The 22,429-nt window shown below is 37.3% G+C and overlaps 1 protein-coding gene across 3 annotated transcripts in view; it reads right to left on the minus strand.

Annotated features, from left to right (window-relative positions):
- Positions 1–22,429, minus strand: part of STK38L (serine/threonine kinase 38 like) — a 75,932-nt gene that overhangs the window by 43,996 nt on the left and 9,507 nt on the right. Inside the window, exons 2-3 of one of the 3 annotated variants that reach the window (XM_045554151.1) lie at positions 19,313–19,393; positions 9,394–9,503 (exon numbers count right to left, since the gene is read on the minus strand). The exons of 1 other annotated variant lie outside the window; for it this stretch is intronic. The gene's annotated coding sequence lies outside the window, so the exon portion shown is untranslated. The remainder of the gene's footprint in view (positions 1–9,393; positions 9,504–19,312; positions 19,394–22,429) is intronic. One more of the 3 variants, XM_045554153.1, reaches the window with a different exon arrangement.

A 22,429-nucleotide genomic window follows, 5' to 3' on the forward strand; every position in this document is an offset into this window, starting at 1 on the left:
TTTTGCCTAATTTTCTAGTGAAAAATTTACTCTTTAAGAGATTCAGACTATACTTGAACAATATATCACAGCCCATTTTAAGTCGCTGAAATCATATCACAATGCCAGTATTTAAATAATTTCCACTTATACGACTTAAGAAAAAAGCAGAGTGTGTTTTAGCTCAAGCAAGAACTACAGCTATTACATTAGAAACTGGCACTTTCCTATAAATCAACGGGATCAAACAAAAAATATTGTCATATAACTCAAAGGTTGAAAATGTAAGTGTAAATAGAAACAGTTGTCCAGACTAAGATTTTCTATTATTCAGATGTGACATTAAGATGTTGTTATTTATTTGAACCAGCATATATAATTTCTTTTTTAGAACAAAGCCAATTCACTCTTCAACAAAAAACTTCCCAGCTTAGATAATGAATCTCTGAAAATCAACTAAGCAGTGTCCTTATCGTTGTCATTATCGTCACTGTTATCATCACGGCTACTATTTACTAAGCACCTTCTCTATGCTAGAGGGTACTGCAGGTATTATCTCATTAACCTTCGCAACAACCATAGGAGGTAGGTGCTATTTCTCCATCTCAGAAATGAAAAACTGAGGCTCAGGGAGGTTGAGTTACCTGCCAGCAGCCTTTCAACCGGAAAGTGGCAGGGCTGGGATGTGAACCCTGCCTCAGTCCACAGCTATTGCTCTAGCCACCAAGCCCACTCCTCATGACCAGACTCAGTCAAACAAAGCTAAAGCCAAAAATATATCTGTAACTTCCTAAAGGCAACTCAAGAGAATTACTGGTCTTTTCTTACATGATCACCTTATTTATTCTTGGTAAATCTTAAATGATTGTGTTAATACAATTTCTGGTTTTAAAGAAACCTAAAAGGATTAACTTGTCTATCCTTCCAACAGAAAAAAGGCTGTGTTAACCCTCCACCCACCTAAACTGCCCTCTTGCCCCAACAACTCTATAAGCCTTTCTTCTTTCTATAAGCTTTTAAAAGGAGTTTAAAAATCTCTGTTGGGAATATGCGCAATTATTTCAGATTATTTTAAAAATGTATTGTCTATCCTATGCTGTCCTCATTCACTTATCTAAATAGGGAAAAAAGTATCAGAATGCTTTATTGTATGAGCAGGAAGATTAACCAATATTGGACGGCAGCCAGAAGCCTGGCAAAGATGTCATCAGCAGGGAGTCAAGAGTTGAAGTCCAGGTTTAAGCTGCAGCTAGATGGGTTCCCAGGAGCCCTAAAATAGCCTCAGGAGGCCAAAAAGAAAAAGTTCCTCTGGCTCAGTCTCCTAGTGGTGACAAAGGAGTCCCTCTTATCTGCTTGGCAGCCTTACAATCAGAAAGTTCTTACATCTAACGCAATTCTCTCCCACTGAAATTCAAACCGAATGCAATTACTTTTACCATATTCTATAAAAATGAAGAACTTCACTGCAGCAAGTAACTTGCTCAAATTCTCACAGAGAATAAGAAAAAGGTAGCTGGAACCAGTAATGATTTCCTTTGATTCTCTTTCATTGCATAATCAAAAGTTCTTAAACTTTGAGTCCATTTTGCTGAAAAGAATTAATTCCATGAGAAAACCGTGAAACTGATTTGACAATAAAGTTGCCTTTCTGAAATCTTCATGACTGCTACATATCTGAGAATTTAAAAACAGAAACCCTTCACAGTGTTTTTAAAGGTCTTTTTAATGAAAATAATAACTGTAGGTAACTGCTATCACACACTTCTACGTCAGGTACAGTGCTAAACGTTTAACACACATGATGTTCTTAGATCTTTGAACAATTGCATGAAGTAGGTATTTCCCATTTACAAGAAAGGAAACTGAAGCTTAGTTAAGTCACCAGTTCCAAGACATACAGCCAGTAAATGGAAGCTGGTCTGCCTCTTACAACAGCCTACAGAACCCCTTAACTACATGGTCTCTCATCAGACCTTTACTTTTAAATGAATAAGCCTCCCTTTATTGAGTACATTGTACCTGAAAGCATCAAGTTCTTTATAATAAATTGTATTTGTCTCATCTCTTTCCATTATAAAACTGTGGAAAACAACCACCCCAAGATTTCACAAAACTAAAGAGAGTCAAACTTAACAATGTAGCGAACATTTTTAACAAATAAGGGAAAGAATATATGCACTAAGACTTAGAAGTATGAGTGTGAGCAACTACAGAACTTTTGCACTATAAACAGTCCATTTTGAGATTCTGTTCCTTTAATCTATTTATTCATTTATTGTCACAGCTAAACCAAACCATTTTCATAGCTGTATAATATACAGACGCTCCTTGACTTATGATTGAGCTACATCCTAATAATGTGGTTTAAGTCAAAATTGCATTTACTGCTGGCAACACAGCAGACAGTCCCAAACTTGTGATTTTTCAAGTTTATGATGGTGAGAAATGATATGCATTCAGCAGAAATTGAGAGGAGCTCCTCAACTTACGATAAGGTTATGTCCCAATAAACCCATCCATGGTAAAGTCAAAAAATTGTTGAGGACAGTCTGTATTTTGACATCTAGTTGGGCAAGCCCCTTCCCTTTTTCCTGTATTCCCCCCAAAATTTTTACATTTTCATATGAATTTTAGGATCTGCTTTTAAAGTTCAATTAAAAATTCTGCTGGGATTTTGATCTGGTATCATCTTTTGAAAAGAGGAAAAGCCTCTTTTCCAGCCTTGGCTGATTTCACTTTCAGGGCCTGATTTCTGTTCCTTTGCCAAGGTATTCCTGCCAGCCAGGGCACAAGCATCCAAACTGAAGGTTAAGTTTTTAAAAGTTCCCTCAAAAAAAGTTGCAGCCAAACATACAGTATTATTCATTATAGAAAACAAAAGATATTCAATAAACCTATTAGTGTTTGCAAGATATATTTAGGCTTTCAGGATAACCAAAGAAGGAAAAAAAAAAAAAACAGAAGAAACCAACTAAGTTAACAGTCCCACTGGCTTTAGGTAAGGCTGATGAAATAATTACAGGATTATTACCTGCCAATGTACCAGGCACTATGCTAGTAGGAAGAGGCCCAAATAGTAAGAGATATGAATATGATAAGATCCTATAATATTATTGGAAAAAGGTAAGACTAACTCATATAAACAATTAGTGCATAAACAATTGGCCTGAGTGGGCCTTGCTGGTATAAGCAGGACTTCAGAACAGGGAAAAATCAGTGTGGGCTACAGTGCCCAATAAAAACTAAAACTTAGGTAGCTCAGCTCTAGATTAACTAAAAGCTTGGTGGTAATTAAAATTTAGTGACAGCTATTTAGAAGGCAATGCGAAGAGAAATAGTGATGATCCCAACTTGGTTTATAAATCAAGGCTGGGCTATCCATGTGGCATTCTAATAAAAAGGCAGAGATCCTATGAGCAAGTGTCTCTCATTTTTCTTGCAGTAGTTATTCCAAATCATAAGCATAAACTGTAGCCAGCACCAGACTAACCCAATGGGAAATCCCCAATGCTTTGTGGCTACATGCAGATGTTTCAGAACCTGATCCTACTCTCCCTATACACGACCCGAAAAATTCTCTATTCCGTAGGACTTGCATTCATAAAGACTCCACCCAGTTTCCTGACATCATGGAAATTTACTGGTTCACTTGGAAGACCTAGTATGTGGGCTCATCTTTTGCGGAAAGAGGTAGTTCTTTCTAAAATTACTGAGTCAGAAATTTTTACCAGCATTACATTTGGTTCTTTTTTAAAAAGGTGGGGGGGTTAGTTGAATAAACAGGATGAACACAGTATATCTCCTTCCAAGGGACAAAAAAATACTGCTAAACATAGCTGGGAAAATTGATAAGGAGGAATTAAGGTGGAAACTTGCTTTAAAAATTTTTAATTATATGCAAACTCTATTATTTAATTTTTAAAGCATTATAAGATAATGCAAAGCAAGACATCTCCATGATTTCTTCACCAATATGTCATGCCAGAAAATATTACTCAGAGAGGGTAGACCTTCCTTTCTCAAGTATTTTCTTTGAAAATGAACAGAAAACTTACCTGTGAGTTAGTTTTAAGGCAGGTTTGCTAAAATAAGGGAGTTAAGACTATTTAACCTTCTGAGGTTATTTCCAGTCCTGTTACTCTGTTTATACTTTCTAAAGGTAATTACTAGTACCTTACATTAAACAGAGGAACACAGCAGGGTGTGTAGTTTTCATAAAGACGCCTCAGGACTCTAATGAGATATGTTGTAAATCATAAAATACTATTGCACTTCACACCTTATTGCTTTGTATTAAGTGAAATTGGGATAATTTGGTGGGTTGTACATTTTTAGAAGTGAAATAAATACTCTATATAGTTCCCTACATACCTTAAGAGTTGTGAAGATCAAACGAAAGAGGTAAAAATGTTTTATAAAAGGTACTGGAACAATAAATATTCTAAATCCAGAATAATGGTTATTTCTGGGGAGAGAGGAAAGGGAAGGATTACCAAGGCATCTCAACTCTATCTGGAATGTTTTGTTACTTAAATAAAATCAGAGGCAAGTATGGCCTTATTATTTTTTTCTGTAACTGTATGTGTGTTTGTAATAATTCAATTATAAGTTTATACTGTCATTTTGAGAAAAAAAATGACAAAGATTCCAATAAATCTTAAAGGTTTCTTATGGATAATTTTTTTAAAGCTACTTAGCTTTATATATAAATAGAATACCTTGCTTTTTACTAACTAGTGTCTACTCTCCTTATTAATATCATCACCATCTTTTCTTTCTTACATCTCCATCTTGCAGAGTTTAAATAACAAAGCACAACTCTCTCCAGGGCATATGAACAAAAGGAAGTTCAGGGAGATGGACTCAGTGGAAGGGGTGGTCCAGGGAACAGCTGCCTAGAGGGAGGAGAAAGCGCAGGGACAGGCGGCCAGCAAGAGAGGCTGCCAGTTGTCTGCAGTTGTATCTTCAATGGGGCTTCACTATTTCATTTGAATTATCATGACTTCCCAGGATACCAGAAAGACACATATTTATAAGATTAAAAACATATCTAATACATACTAAAAGATTAATATTTCCAGATAAAATAATATAACATCAAGGATTTACTGCAATATAATACAGAGGGCAGTAGGTGTGGGTTTAGATGAAACAAGACTGGTCATGGATGACCACTGCTGAAACTGGTGATGTGTACATGGGAATACATTACACTCTTTTACTTCTGCATACATTTAAATTTTTCCATAATAAAGTTTTAAAAAATTATCCCAAAGCTAAAATAAATGATTTAACTATCATCACATGAAAAATCTTGCACACATTTCAATTTGTTCGGCCTATTCATGGCAAAAGGATCAGGCAGCCAGGGTTAGTCCTGACGCTACCACTAGTAGCTGTGTGCCCTTGTCCAAGTGACTCAATCTCTTTTGATTTGAGCTTCTCCATTGAAAAAAATGAATGGGTTGGATGAGATAGCTAAGTTCCCTTTAAGCTGTAACATGATTATTGGATTTATAGAACTGGCTTATAGATAGTTGTATAATACAGTAAGAACTGCAAATATTACTAATGATACACTGTGACCACACAGGAGTAACTTTAATCCCTCATTTATTTATTTATTTGACAAACATCTAAAGAATGACTACTATGTGCCAGGCAGTGTCACATATAAGTAGAATACAAAGTTAAATGACATAAAATCTCTGCCTTTAAGATCCAGTCTAATCATGGAAGACAGACGCATAAACAAATGACAATAGTACAATATAAGTATGATGACAGGGATCATGGAGTTGAAAATACCAAAAGGCATTCACAGTATGGGAGAGCTGGGAATTATAAATAATGTTGTAGGAAGGAGGGAGAGAGAAAGTGGCAAGAGATGAGACTGGACAGGAAAGTAGGCATCAGATTGAGAAGGACCATGATGTGATGCCAAGGAATGTGGAAGGAATCTTGCAAAATGATAAGGAAGCCATTTTAAAGATTTTTAAGCCTGGAAATGATGTGGTCCATGTTTTATTAATACATGAATTGCTGGAGCAGGAAAGTAGACAATAATTATAATATGCAATTCACAATAATTAACCAAACACTAATTATGTGCCAGGTAATATGCTTAACACTTTATATACATCATCTCACTTGATTTTGATCCTCACATGAGCCCAAAGAAGTGGTACTTAATGCTACTGCCATTTTGCAGCAGGAAAAAACTGGGGCTTAGAGAAGATGTGCATCTTACTCAGTGTTATAAAACCAAAACAAGGACCCTTCACCAGTAGGCAGTACTGCCTCTCCCAAACTATGTGTAGGTGGACAGGCATTATTATCCCTATTTTAAAGATAAAAAAAGCTAAGGCTCAGGAAGTTGGCAAGCCTTGGCTAAGGTCACACATTTAGAAGTAGAGCCACTATTAGGCTCCCAGCCCAGGACCCCTCCTACTCTGCCTCTAATGCTGGACCTGCTCCACAAAACAGATCTTAACCACCCACAGGGATCAGCCAAGTAGAAAATCCACACCTTTGCTTAAAAGAAAAAGATACACGTATATAATACAGAAGAAAAGAAAATCAAACACAAAAGGGCTTAGTGTCAACATAGCATAAAGGTCATGAGGATGTTAGAAAAAAAAATCAACAAAGTTTCTTTTTGCCACAATCAAGGCCATCTTTAAGTCAAATCATAAAAGAAACTACTTTAGAAAACAATGCATTTTAACGATCTAATCTATGGGTTTACTTTTGTTTTCCCTATATTTCTTTATGTGTTTCTTTTACAGTCCACATTTAACTGTCAAAGTTTTCAGTACTTATCAGAGACTTGGGGAAATGTTAAAGAGCAATTTTCTGTCCCCAACCCACATAGAAAACAATGTCTACAATTAATCCTCACAGAATCTCTTGCCAAGTAGCAAGCAGGTGCAACATTTCTCTGGTGTATTGTGTGTGTTGGGGGAGGGGGGCTGTGAAAGGAACATTAAAAACAAACTGGGGGGCTCATTTCTTCTGAGGGACTTGCATCTTTTAAGGCACTTGGCTGTCGACAAGATGATCCCACCATGAATACACGGAAGTTGTACCCAGTTTCACAAAGGACAGATGCACTCACCCCAGACACAAGTCTGGACTTCCCTCCAAGACAAATATGGAATTCAGTCTGTGTGATGCCTTGAATGCAGCTAATTAATTTGCAATCCCTTGTTATGACCATACAAAGGAGGGAAAAGAGCTGCCTTCCAAGCCCTTCCTTGATGGGAAAGCAAGAGAGGAAAAAGCATAATATTAAATCCCATAGCAAAATTTTAAAAACTTTTCCACTAATATACACACCCTAGCTGAGTCACCAGCATAGTACCCTACAGTAGGTCACCTCAGTGCTATCTTTCCTATACATGGTCATTCTAAGTCTGTGCTAATTCTACTCAAAACTGAATGGACAGCAGGCCAGAGTGTGTTTCATTCTTTTCACTTAGCCATTTAATCCCATAATTTTTAGAGTAAATGCATTGACCTTAATTCACATAAGTCTTAATCTATAACTAAAGAAATAAATCACAGCTGACTAAAAACTATTATCTGAAAGCAGCCTACAGCTAATGCAGTAACAGCAATCTAAAGAAAACTGCTTTATCAACCAATGAAAATGTTTTACATTGGAAAAAAAAAAGATTTGAAGGAGGAAAATACTTTTCACCGAAAGCTAATAAGTGGACACTATCCCAAATATGTTTAATTATTTCCCAAATAGTTATGAGGGTTTCCTATGTTGCTGTCTTTTAGGATGGCTGTATCTCAACTGGACAGTAACTATCCAAGCTCAAAAACCAGTTAGAGCCCTCTGTGGTATTTTTAAAACCATTCTCCAGTGACCACCCTCCAAATATTTGCATATGGCATGTGGGGGATTGAATGAAAGGCTATGAATTTCCTGAAATCTTCCACAGGCCATCATCCACTCAGGGAGATTCAAAACTGATCATAATGGAAGCCTGATCTACTACATGCATCCAGCAGGCAACTCCAGCTCCACGTTTTGCTCCTACTGTAAAAGTACTAGATCCCACCTACCACACTGAAAATGTGTTTTCCCATATTCTCGCCCTCACATTTAAAAAACAGAGTTTTAGGCGAATTATTCTCTTAAAATTAAAACAGAATTAATATTTCTTCATATACCAAGTTGATAAATATCAATGAATTTATTTCTAAGACTCTACAACTAGACTGCCTGAGTTTGAATCTCTAATTCCATTCCTGCTAGCTGTGTGATCTAACACAAGTTACTACAGCTGTCTAAGCTGATGGGTTTTTTTTTTTTTTTAATCAATCAAAAGGATTTTTGTGAGTTAATACATGTAATGCACTGAGGGTAGTACCTGACTTATGGTAAGTGGTCAATCTGAAGAAACTATTATTATCATTATCACTGCTACCTATCATCACTGTTGTTATCTTTATAATTATACTGCTAACATGTCCCTCTTGCCACCCTTCCAGTATGTGGAAAAATCTATGAAAAGATAATTAGGATCTTGAAGTGCTAAGCTAAGTAATACATTGACAGTTTGGTCGGCAAGTTACATATTCCAAACAACTAAGCCTGTTATTTAACATCATAAAGACCTAACTAAATTACAGTTTAAGATTTATTTGGATCTCTTATAGGCAACTGTTCATTTGGAGAGACAGATGTATCCACAACTAGGCTTCAACACAGAAAATAAAATTATATAAAGGGGATTAAATGGGTTAACTTTTTCCTGGGGTTTAAAAAAAGAAAGAAATAGCAGCAGTAGCAAAAAATGGTAATGAAGATTGAAAGTTATGGGTTATGAAATATAACATATGCACCATGAATATGTCATGGTTATTAATATGTAGAGTATTCAAGATTGTGTATGAAACCTAATTTCTACATAATAAAATACTAAGTTAAAAAATCATCATCATAGAATGAAAAATAAGCCACAAACTAGCAGAAGATACTTGCAATACATAAAAACAATTATATACAACAATGGTATTATAATAATAATAGCTATTCTTATTTAGTTCTTCCTATGTTTCAGGTACTGTTCTAAATAATATACATGTATCTTACATGCACTAAGAATTCCTATGAATCAATAAGAAAAACATAAACAAAATTTAAAATGGGCAAAAAACCCATATAGGAATTTCACAGAAAACACAAATGGCCCATAAACATAATGAAAGATGCTCAACTACAACTATAATCAGGGAAATTAAAATTAAAACCCCAAAGAGATACTATTTCATGCTCTAGATTGGCAAACACCTAAAAGACTGTCAATGTCTAGTTTTGTTGAAGAAGAACAACTATTCACTGCTGGTGAAGGTATAAATTGGACCAACTGCTTTGGAGAACAGTTTGATGCTACTCACACACACACTCAATGACCAAGCAATTCCACTCCTAGGCATACACTGTGAAAATACTCCTGCACACGTGGAATAGGAGACAGTGTGTAACAATGTTCACTGGAGCACTGTTCCTATGGACAAAAAAATAGGAAACAATACAAAACCATCAACAGAAGTGGAATAAAAAATATTGTGGTATATTCATATAACTGAAACTGCACAGTGGTGAAAATGAACAATGTACCACTACATGGATGAATCTCAGAAACATAATCTTGAAAAAAAAGCAAGTCACAGAAGAATACCTACTGTTATGTTTCCATTTATATAAAGTTCAAAAGCACACAAACCTAAAAAATAATATTGACTGAATGAGATACATTCCTAGGTGGTGAAACTATATATAAAACAAGGGAACGTTTATCATAAAATTAAAGACAGTATATACATAGTTGCCACTGGGAGGAGGGGGCGGGTAGGAGACGCTTTGAGAAGGGCACACAGGGAGCTCTGGGATACTGGTGAAGTTCTGCTGCTTCACCTCTGTGGTAGATACTTAGGTGTTTCACTATTTTTCTTTACATTGTACAGATACACTTTATATTCTCACTTATGACACACTTCAAAATAAAAAAAATTAACATTTATTTCCTTTAGATGAATTGTGGGCAAGTCTACATAACCAATTCATCATTGAAACAATGTATGGATTTCAGACTAGGAAAGTAACTATTTTAGAAAAAAGGATATAAGAAAAACTTAAAGCCTGCAACAGAGGCCAGACACAGTGGCTCATGCCTGTAATCCCACCACTTTGGGAGGCTGAGGCAGGAGGATTACTTGAGCCCAGGAATTCAAGGTTACAGTGACCTATGATTGAGCCACTGCACTCCAGCCTGGGTGATAGAGTGAGACCCTGTCTCTTAAAAAAATAAAAAATAAATAAAAACAAATTTTAAAAAACCTGCAACTGAAACTTTAAGTCAAATGAATTCATAAGCAAAAATCAACAAAAAGTAATGATATAAACCATTATTTGTCCAAGTATGTTCTACAAAACATTTTTTTCTTAAATATGTCTGAGGGAAAACAGGTTCTAGCAGTAAAATATGTTTGGAAAATACTAAACAACTAAATCTCCTAAAAAAGGAAGAGAATTTCCCAAGCCTTCAACTCTGGAATCTTTTTTACATGGCAAGTTACACACTGATTCTTCTAGGATTTGTGTTTCATATAACACAATTTGGGAAACATTTTACAACACAAGCCATACCAGACAGAATATTGCCTTCAAGAATGAGGTGAAAGCCGGAGATGGATACTCCGATAAAGGGTACACAGATATCCTAACCCTGAGTAGCTGACCTGTCCAACCTAAGCCCTGGACAGATGGGATTAAACCCCATAACCAAATAGAACTCTTTAGGAACTAAGTGAACAATCACTGTGTTTTATGAACAGGGACACAGCTTTTCTGAGATTTCCCTGGGAAGGGGGGGAACGGTTTAGGCATAAAATGCAACATAAAAGATCTAGGTGGAATATAAAAATTTCTACAACTTTTAGGGTCATAGTAGACTGACAGAAGGTCAATTGAGGTTGAGGTCAATAGAAGCTTCCAGCACAGAAATTTGTGTTTCAAACTGTATCTCTCAGCTTTTCCATCAGTCTTTCCCTAATAAAATTAGGAATTTTTGTGAACTTGACGTGAAACTTCTTCATAATGTGCTTTTATTACCATAGGAAAATAAAATGAAAATGCTCTTTGAAAGAAAGTATATAAATACTGCACATTTATTTTAAAAGCTTCTCTAGACCACTATCATAAGCCTTTGAACATGCTTACTTCTCTTGGAAACTAACTTCTGAGTGGAAATGAAATATATTTTTAAGAAAAAAGTAGTCAGACACAATGCCTTTGCATCTTGAAATATGTTAAAATATTATTTGAAAAAGTCAAACATCTGTCACTTCAGGTATCACAGGGATTCAAACGGAAAAATGTGGTATTGGCAGGAGTTTCTCCCTGGTGAAGGCCAGAGGACTGTCCTCTTCAGAGGGCTCTTGACAAGGTAGCATCTATTACCTTGGCCATTCACAACAACCTAGGCCCAACCCTCAGCCTTACTGGTTCAGAAATTGGATTTTTATCAGCATGAATAAGGTAGTTCCATTGTTAAGAAGCAAACAAAACTAACCAAGCTTCAACAAAAATCAGAATACAGATTTATTATTAAATACAAAGTGACAAATATAACTGTGACAGAAATAGGAATGCCTGTCTATGGCCATAAACAGCCAATACTTTCATTACAGCCAGACTTATATGCACAGCCAAATCATAACTAGAGATTCCTGGGTACACAGGGAATCAGAATAAAAAAAATAAGAGAAATTGAACATTTAATAGTCTCCTTTCATTCAATCAATTTTTTTTTAAATTAAGCAGCTACTATGTCCAGATAGTCTTCTGGGTACTAGGGATACAGAGGTCTGTGCTTTCAGGGAGGTCATATCTAAGTAGCAGGTGGAGAGTATATATTTTACAGAAGTGTACTATAATATTAATAAGATTAAAAAATTTTGCAAGTAATCTAAATGTTCAACAATAGAATGGTAATTAAATAATGGTAAGTCCAAATGATGAAAAAAAAGAAAAGAAAAAAATGCCAGCCCTTTAAGAATAGTATTTGCAAGCAGTAATTCATCAGCTGGGGAAAATTATCATGATGCAATGTTAAATGAAAAAGCAAGCTATAAAACTGTACATAGTGCATGATCCCATACACATACATATATAAATATATGTATATATTTCCTCTCTCTTTATATGCATAAGAAAAAGAGCAGAAGGAAAGTCAAATCTTTAGTCAAGTCTTATTGATTGAAGTAGTACAGAAATTGCCCTTTTTTCCCCATTATACCTTTTTGCATTTTCCAATTTCCTAAAATAGCATTGCATGCCTTTTCTTACTAGAGGAAAAATTACTTCAAAAGTAATTTCAGTCAAATAAATAAATGAATAATTTTTAAAAAGTAATTTCAGTCAACATGCATACTAAGAACTCTTCAGATTTATCAGTTAGAAGCTATGCATGAATGCCAGTTTTTAACTCACACAGGGCTCCTTTCCCATGGCTTGAAGAGATAATCAAAAAGGCTAACACACCTGAGTTTCTTAGCCCTTTGTTTTTCATCCAACAGCCAGTCTCATATTTCTAGCTATCTGCTAAACATTTCAACTTAAACATCTTACAGACAACTTATACAATCATCCCAAGCATCCTTGGGGGATTGGCTCCAGGATGGCCCTTAGATACCAAAATCCACAGATTTTCAAGTCCCTGATATACAATGGTGTGGTATTTGCACATAACCTTCACACATCTTTCCATACAGTTTAAATCATCTCTAGATTACTTATAATACCTAAGGCAATGTAAACAGTTGTTATACTGGATTATTTTTCATATGTATTTTTTTTATTGTTTTCTTCCTTTCTTTCTTTTTTTTTTTTTTTTTTTTTTGAGACAGGGTCTCACTCAGTTACCTAGACTGGAGTGCAATGGCATCGTCATAGTTCACTGCAGCCTTGAACTCCTGGCCTCAAGTGATCCTCCCACCTTGGCCTCCCAAAGTGCTGGGATTACAGGCATGAACCACCATGCCTTGGTTGTATTATTTTTTTAATTGTTTTTCCCCCCAATAATTTTGATCTGCAGTTGGTTGAATCCACAGACGCAGAACCCCATAAATATGAAAGACTAACTGTATTTAATTATGCCCAAAAGTAAAAGCATAACATTTCCCCCACAGCCAGTTTTCCAGTAACCCCTTTTCTGTCCATGGCATTAACCTTTCTTCCAGTTAGAAAGCTTGGAAAGCAGCCTTAATTCATCTCTCCCTTTCCCATTTCGAGTTCGTTAACAAAATGTCAAAATTTCTTTCATTCCACCTTACTCTTCATTCTCACTTCCTCAGCACATCAGCCCAGGCCCTCATCACATGAATTATAACAGCAACATTACTGTACCAGCGTTGGAGCAGTTCTTCCTGATGCCATTCTCTCCCATCTCTAAATCACTGCTCCTTATGTAAAACTTAGATGATGTCATTCCTTGGCTCAAAAACTTCTAAAGCCTTCTCTTTTCTACCACTTCAATCTAAACTTCTATGCCTGGCTTCATTAAACCCCATAATTTGGCCCCACCCTAACTACTTAACTTTATTTTCCACTACTCACCAGTTTCCTCCCTAATCAACCAAGAGACACGCCATAATCAACCTCACCGCCAAGCCTTGGAATATCTAAACTTAAAAATGGTCCTTCCTTTCTCCTCTACTTGTATTTAAAGAACCTGATGAATGTTTCCTCCTCTGCTAAGCTTTTCATGATTTCTGCAACCTCATCTATGTTTCACTTTTCAGAATTTGTCTAGCACTTATTACAAATCTCACAATTAAGCATTTAATTGCAAAATCTCATGTAGACAGATTTACAGTCGTGTATGTTGTCATCTTCTATTAAATTCCATACTCCTTGAAGGCAAGAGCCATACCTTATTCTGTTCCCCAAAGTATTTAGCACGATGCAGAGCACACAGAAAGTACTCAGATCTCGTGGACTGATCCAGCAGAAAGTGACCAACTTCAGCTCTAGCCTCCCTTCAACATGTACATAGCAATTTGGCCAAGCACCATCCTAAGGGATGTAACAAGGGACTCTTTAAGCACATTATGAAGGCCCTTTAGGTACAAAACTGGACTAATGAGGGGTCTCTAAGCCCCATACCAGGGATAATAGAGACAGAGTTCTTGAGAGTCTCAAAGTATCTCCCAAGGGGATAATAATGAAAGATCTCAAACACCTTCCCACCTCCCTGAGAAGAGGCACTCCGTCTTTTAAAAGAGTGCTTTGACTGGAGAAATTGCCTAAGAGAACCAAATAACAAAACCAAATACCTGAATACAGTCCTGTTATTCATAAGATGACATTACAGAAATCACCAAATCTCACTGAGTCTCAGTTTAATTCAAGCGGTGCCATACTGCTGCTATTAGGTAATTGATGGTAACCGCCAATCCATAAGCAATATTTTCATACATATAGTAGTAGTGCCCCATGTTTACAAAGTTCTTTATAGCAGGGGTCCCCAACCTATGATGAGTTGTATAATTATTTCATTATGTATTACAATGTAATAATAATAGAAATAAAGTACACAATAAATGTAATACTCTTGAATCATCCCGAAACCATGCCTCCACTCCCTGGTCCATAGAAAAATTGTCTTCCATGAAAATGGTCCCTGGTGCCAAAAAGATTGGGGATCGCTACTTTAGAGTCTTCAAAAGTCTTTCCACATACATTATCTTTTACTATCTGACCTTTTCTAAACACAAGGTGAGAGAGACACAAAGTGTCCTGTCAAAAATATAACAAATATTTTGTTTTATTCTGAGTGTACTTCAAATATGCTTATCCGTATTATTCTAAAGTTATGAGCTACTTCAGAAAGTAACTATTTAATAATTTTATGAGTTTTCTTCCATGGAAAATGTAATGTTTTAGAATGTATAACCTATCAACACGTAGCAAAATTTCTATAGTGTTTTCTCCCTTCTAATGAGGTATTTTACCATTCTGTATTGAATCAATGGAAATATATGTAATTTACCAAATGTAAATTATGAAAACTACTTTTCAACAACATTTCTATTTCTTAAAGTTGAAATTTTACTTTAAAGACACAATTTGTGGCCGGGTACGGTGGCTCACGCCTATAATCCTAGCACTCTGGGAGGCCGAGGCGGGCGGATCGCTCGAGGTCAGGAGTTCGAGACCAGCCTGAGCAAGAGTGAGACCTCGTCTCTACTAAAAAATAGAAAGAAATTATCTGGCCAACTAAAAATATATATAGAAAAAATTAGCCGGGCATGGTGGCGCATGCCTGTAGTCCCAGCTACTTGGGAGGCTGAGGCAGTAGGATCGCTTGAGCCCAGGAGTTTGAGGTTGCTGTGAGCTAGGCTGACGCCACGGCACTCACTCTACCCTGGGCAACAGAGCGAGACTCTGTCTCAAAAAAAAAAAAAAAAAATAGAAAGAAATGATCTGGACAGCTAAAAATATATATAGAAAAAGTTAGCTGGGCATGGTGGCGCATGCCTGTAGTTCCAGCTACTTGGGAGCCCATGAGTTTGAGGTTGCTGTGAGCTGGGCTGACGCCATGGCATTCTAGCCTGGGCAACAGAGTGAGACTCTGTCTCAAAAAAAAAAAAAAAAAAAGACACAATTTGTATTCAATTTCAATGCAGAATGGCTGGGTTCTCCACAAAGATATTATTATTGTCTGGGCTCCAATTGTGTGGTTTCTTCTAGCAAGTAAATAGTGTTAAAGAATGGTATAAATGGTACATAAAGGTCAGCTCATACCTTAGCATACAGGTATCTGTTACAGACTCTTTGCTGAAGAAGAGGTATATCTTGCAAAAACTAAGGAAAGAATATGTTAACCCAGAGATTTGCTACTGTTGCTGTTGCTGCTAATAAAAACTAACATTTACTAACTGCTTCCATGTGCCAAGCACGATAATAAACTCACTGTATACCATATATATTGTATGTTAATATATGTAAGGCTTTTAAAACTATGTCTGGCAAATAGTAAACTCTACATAAAAGGTTATCATCATGTTCTTCATTATCATTTAATTCTGAAAAAGGGATTAATGCCCCAGGAAGCAGGTATTCCTTTACTGCTTCTCACTCCCCATTACAGACACAAAAACAAGTTTAGAGGGCTTAAATCATTTAATTTTTTCCAGGTCATACAGTTAAAATGGTGGATCTCGAGCATTTTCTAATCACTATGTAATTTTGATTCATTGATCAAGTGGACTTTCAGCTGAAAATGGAAAAAGTTCAGATATTACTGTAACAATGAAAGAAGCTGGGCATGCTCTGAAAAAAAAATTGCAGTAATGAGAATGGTTAAGGAAATTACTTGCTGCAAAAAAACAAATGGGAAGCGTTTTACCCACAATGTGGTCTTAGGTCCCTGAAAACCCCATACCCAGAATATGAGTATTAAACAAAGAAAGAAAATTGACACTTTACAAATAAGTTAATATGATAGCATGAAGCATCACTGAGATTTGATAGATGGGACTCTAAACTGGAATGGAGGAATGGCAGGGACGCAGAAGCACAAAGAATTGCTGATATTCTAGAAACTGAAGCTGACAGAGAGTTGTGATGGGGACTTCAACTTTTGGGATATCTGCTAGAATTCTCCCACAGCTAAAACCAACACATCTATTAAATGCCTTGCTAATCTTCCATCTTTCAAATAGGAAAAGAAATATTCTGGGCATGAATGTGACCACTGGGAAGAAATAAGCTGATAAATGGAATTGCTAGAAAATCTGAGAGCAATTAACCTTACAATTTTGACGTTTGTTACAATAGCTGGGAATGGAAATGTGGGACACATTAGGGAACACAAATTACAAAATGTTCAGAGAAAAGAAAAGTAAATCCTGCCTGAGACTCAAAAAAGAAAGATGAGTCATCTGTTTTAGGAAGCTCTCAAGAACAGAAGTCTAGTTAAGCTAGCTTTGATTAATTAATTCAACAAATATTTACTGAGCATCCACTCTGTGCCAGGTACTGTTCTTGGCACTATATAAATACACAGGTGACACAAGAAACTTTGCCCTTACAGAGCTTACATAGTAGTGGGGAGAAGGGCTGGAGAGAAAGTACAGGGGCTAGGAGAGGCACTAGAATTTTAAATAAGGTCATCAGGAGAGGTTTCATTAAGAAGGAAGTTTGAATGAGGTGAAAAACAGTGATTTAGAAACCTGGGGGGAAGGTACCATACGGGGGAACAGTAAGTGCAAAGGCCCTGAGGAGTGTGCTGTAAGAAACAGCAGAGAGTTTGCTATGGTAAGGGCAGAGTGAGGGGGGGTGGCAAGAGAGAGGAACAGGTGCCAGAATGTGCAGGACCCTGTAGAGACTGTAAGGACTTTGGGTTACTCATGAATTAATTATATCTGTAAGAATTCACACTTATTAGACTCTCTTATACTAAATGCTTGTGTGAAATATCTACATTTTACTAGCTGTTGTGAGGAAAATACAAAGGAACTAGGAAACACGATTACTGCTCTGAAGACAGTGTCCATTTTAAACTCTGTTGAAAGTAAATCATAAACTGAAAACGAATTTAAAAGAATAACCTGGGAAACATTCTATATCCGTACATGATTTGATAAAATACCAGATTTAAACTCTGGGCTTTAGAATAAATAATTCTCAAAGTTATATCACAGGAAGAAGCCAGGAAAGAAGAATGAAAGCAGGAGACAGACAATTAAAGAAAGAGAATGAGTCAGAAAAACATGGAGAAGAAAGGTATAACCAAACAGTATTGCTCCTATTTCTTCTAGTCACATAGAAAAGATTAAAATTTGAAATGGTTTGGTCTAAGAAATAGAATTCTCTATAAATTGCAAGGATATTAATGACAGAAAATGGGAAGAGTCTGAATAGACTGGCTGTACAAAGAACCCTTCAATGAACTTAGATTTTAAAAGACACAGAAAAAGATAAGAGGGACACATAACACGGATGCCTATAAAAGAAACACAGGATGATATCCGGAAGTAAAATGCCCACAATGAACTGATTGTAAGAAAATCATGAAGGGTTACAAAAGGGATTTTTGAATTTATGTCTAGAAGAGGAAATTTATAAAAGGCCTAGGGGGTAAGGTGATTAAGGTAAATGGTATAGTTAATACGTGACGGGGGAAAGAAAGAAAACCTTCACTTCTATTTTGCGTTTTAAAAATCTTATACTTGAATACCACCTTACAGTTTACAAAGACCTTTTACATATGTCTATTTTACAATATCTTTGAGAGGCAGGTACCACCGCTGTTTTATAAAGAGAACTCTTGGCCGGGTGTGGTGGCTCACACCTGTAATCCTAGCACTCTGGGAGGCCGGGACGGGAGGATCGCCCGAGGTCAGGAGTTCGAGACCAGCCTGAGCAAGAGCGAGACCCTGTCTCTACTAAAAATAGAAAGAAGTTATATGGACATCTAAAAATATATATAGAAAAAAATTAGCCAGGCATGGTGGCACATGCCTGTAGTCCCAGCTACTCGGGAGGCTGAGGCAGAAGGATCGCTTGAGCCCAGGAGTTTGAGGTTGCTGTGAGCTAGGCTGACGCCACGGCACTCTGGCCAGGGTGACAGAGCGAGACTCTGTCTCAAAAAAAAAGAGAGAACTCTCAGGTTCAGTGTGCAGCCCACCACTCAAGCCCTGCCTCTCTTCTCAGCCTGCAAGAATGATGGCCAAAACTGGAGTGTTGGGACAAAAGGGCTGAGGCCCAGGGCAGGTGAGAAAGCCATGAGAGTGCTGCCCTCGAGGTGCTGCAAATTTTCTGACTTGGCGAGGTGCATATCATGGACTTGCATGTGAATTTTGCTGAATGCTGTAAGTACTCTTTGACAAATTAAGAAGACCAGAGAGCTCTGCTGAAGGACAAGAGATAAACAACTCGTCTTTCAAAATGGAGAAAAAACATGAACATTACAAAAGAATATGAATGTTACAAAGTCTTAGCTGCTGTGTTTGTCATTCAGCCTGAAGAAAATTCTAGAACGATTACAAAACAGTTTTTGAATAGACCGAGTTGGGTGATCACTGAGAATCAGCATGGGTTCAGCAGACACAAGCCTTGCCAAGTAACTGTTTCTTTGGCAAAGCTACAGGACAAATCTATGTGACTCTCTGAAAGGTATTTTTTCACAAGCTCCACTCTCCAGGACTTTCAGGGAGGAAGGGAGATAAGGGCTGAATTACAGATGTATTTATAATTGATTAAACAACAAAACTCAGAATGCTCATAAATAAGTTCTGTAAGACTCACTGGACTTAGGCAATACTGTGACCAACGATCTGGATAAAGCTTTTGACAACATCCTTATTAAAATGTAGGGATGATTGGAACCTGGGGAGAAACACGAAAAGTAGGGCAGCATTTAGAAACCAAAACAATTTTAACAGAAGATTAACTTTAATAAATGAAATTTAATCGAGAAAATGTAAAGGATATTTGGGCTCAAAAAAATCAAATGCTATGTATACATTGTGACAAACTGTTACATACATAAAGAACAACTAAAGATTTTCATTGAATAAAAGTCTGACATAAATTAAAAGTATGAAATAGCTGCCCCCCCAATTTACACAATCTTCATCTTAGTCTGAGTTGATAGACATACAAGGGCAGGAACAAGGAAGATGAATCCCACGCTCTGTAATGTACTGGTTGCCTCATACCTGGAGAAGCGTTCAACACTTGGCAATGCCCTGTCGTCATACAAAGGGGCAAAGTAAATGCCCTCATAATTTGAAAATTAAGTCACCCTCTGGGAGGAACTCCAGCATGAATCAAATGGAGTGGTAGAAATTAGCCATCAACGTAAGTAATTCCAAGAAAACATGTGACTGAAACGATCTGGGGATACTCAAGTCCAATCAAAAGTGAGCAGGGTACAGTTTCTGGGAGGCAGGATTGGAACAGGAAGTAAGAAGGCAGAAACCTTGTCAACTGTTGTTTTCTGCTGGCTAAAGAAAAGACTGTTAACAGAAGGGGGTCCCATTAACCTGGGGTTGCAGGGGAAGCAGGAGTTTAACAAGCAAGACTTTGCCTGCCTGCCCCCAACACTGTCTGAGGTGAAAGGAAGCTGACCACATCCAGAGCAGCGCTGGGCAGGTGCATCCTCCTAAAGAGGCTCCACCAGTTATCCTGGCTTAGTGACGCTCCCCATTAAGATCACCTGTTTGATTAGAATGACTGGCTTTCACGTACATTCTCCCATAGTGGTGAGAGTGTGCTCAGTAAATTGCAAGCTTCCACTCTATTCACAGTTAAATTAATAAATTCACTAATGGACATTCTGTTTTTTATGTCAGTCTCTCTGTCACTTTCTAAATTTAAGTAAATTCTCATAATTCTGATGACTTCTAGACACAAAGAAAAAAATTCACAGCTACGGACTTGAAAAAATGAGGTCTATACCTTAAAAATGACAATCTGTACCCAAGGCTCTACCGATCTGAGAAGCCTTGCCTTTCTTTATGATAACTCTATTTGATCTAAAACTGAACCACGCATTTTAAGTGAGAAAACTAAAAAAATGAAACACGCAGATGGGAGTGACTAGGAGGGCAAAAGATCTGGAATCCATGATTTTTTAACAAATTAAATGAAGCTGCTTAGCCGGAAACAGACAAGATATAAGATAGCCATCTTCAAATATCACTCTTGCGATGGTATGAAATTATCTCTAATTCTGTGATAAGAACCAGTGGAAAGTTTTACATAAGGAAGAACTTTCCAATTAACACTGTTCCACGCCTGGCACATAGTAAATGCTCAACAGTGTTATCTATTATTGTGGTTTAAGGTATTAAAATTAAAAAACCACAAAAGAAATATGTACCAGTCACTGCAGGAGAGCCAACAGAGAGGCACCTAACACTGACAGGAGGTGAGAGTTCAAGAAAGGCCTCCTGAAAGAAGAAATGCCTAAGCGGAATACTAAAAAAAGCACAGGAATTACCCAAAAAGTGTAGAAAAGGCATTCCACAAAGTAGAGTGAGACCCAAGGTAAGAGAAGGCTAGTGGTTCAGTATGATCAGAGGGGTGAGCATTGGGAATGGCGGAAGATAAGGCTGGAAAGCTAAAAAGGCACTGCTTCATAAAGGAATTCCTATGCCATGCCACGGAGTCTGGAGGACACCACAGGGAATTACTGGAAATTGCAAAGGTGGGAGTTATGTGATCAAATTTATGTTTTGGGAGAGCCTTGTGGCAGCCACATGGAAGACAGATTGAAAGAGGGCATACTGGTGGCAGGGAGGGTTGGGTGGTTCAGTAGTCTGGTGCCTGAATGAACATTCTGGCACTGGAGAACGAGCAAAGACAGAGTTCAAGAGGCAGTAAGGGGGCCTTAAGAAATGACTGGACTTGAGTGATAAACAAGGAGTCGAGGGAGACTTCCAGGCTTATGGCTTAGGCAACCAAATAGAGAATAACATCACGCACTGAGAGAGGCAAGGAGCACGAGAAAGGTATCGGGAAGGGAGAAGATAAAGTCAGCCCTGGGCAAGTTGCTGGATCCAAGTTATCTGTGGAACACACCACGGCGGTGATACCTAGGACACAGATGGACAACGAAGCCTCAAGCTTGGGAGAGAGGCCTGAGCAAGACGCACAGGTTTGGAGCCACCATGGCAGAGTGGTCACTGAAGGTATCAGAGCACATGAGAGCACCCAGGCCCACAGTGTGTGGGGTGAAAGGGAAAGAGGGCCGCGGGCAGAGGCCTGGAGAATACCAACCGTTGAAAGGAGCAAAAGTTAGCTATACTGTGATCTGTTAAGTTTCTTGTTTATAGGCAAGGAACTTAAAGTTTAAGGCAAAGACTAAACATCCACTTGTTGGAGATGATGTAGAGGTAATTCACCGCAGAGAATTGGTCTAGGTGACCCCTACAGCATCTTTCAACTCCAAAAATGAATCAAAAACTTCAATACAGCATTTCTTACACTCTGAGAAATAACTTTTTACCACCATTACAGAAAAACTAAAATCATACGTATTTTCATTTTGTGGCTTTGTTAGACCAATAATTTTTTTAAATCCTAAAGAAGAAATTTTTTTTGTTGCTTGATAATGTTTTCTGAAAGAGAAAGAGTACTTGGTTTTCTTGAACAGGAAAGCACGGGCTCTAGATCTAATTTCTTACCCTATTTTTCCTTCCGTGGGTCAGGTTATACTGTTGATTAGTAGGAGAATGCAGTTTTACTACTAGTGAAAACTCAAACACATGTTCCTACTTATTTTGCCCTTCACTTGCTTCCACCTTCTGCCTGACTGAGGCTATACATAATCTATGGATTTAAATCTTAAATCTTTTACTACATTTCAGAAATGTGTCTATAATTTTTCACTAATATTTAAACTATGTTGGCTTCTGT

Source organism: Lemur catta, chromosome 6 (assembly GCF_020740605.2).
Source record: "Lemur catta isolate mLemCat1 chromosome 6, mLemCat1.pri, whole genome shotgun sequence".
Taxonomy (NCBI): Eukaryota; Metazoa; Chordata; class Mammalia; order Primates; family Lemuridae; genus Lemur; species Lemur catta.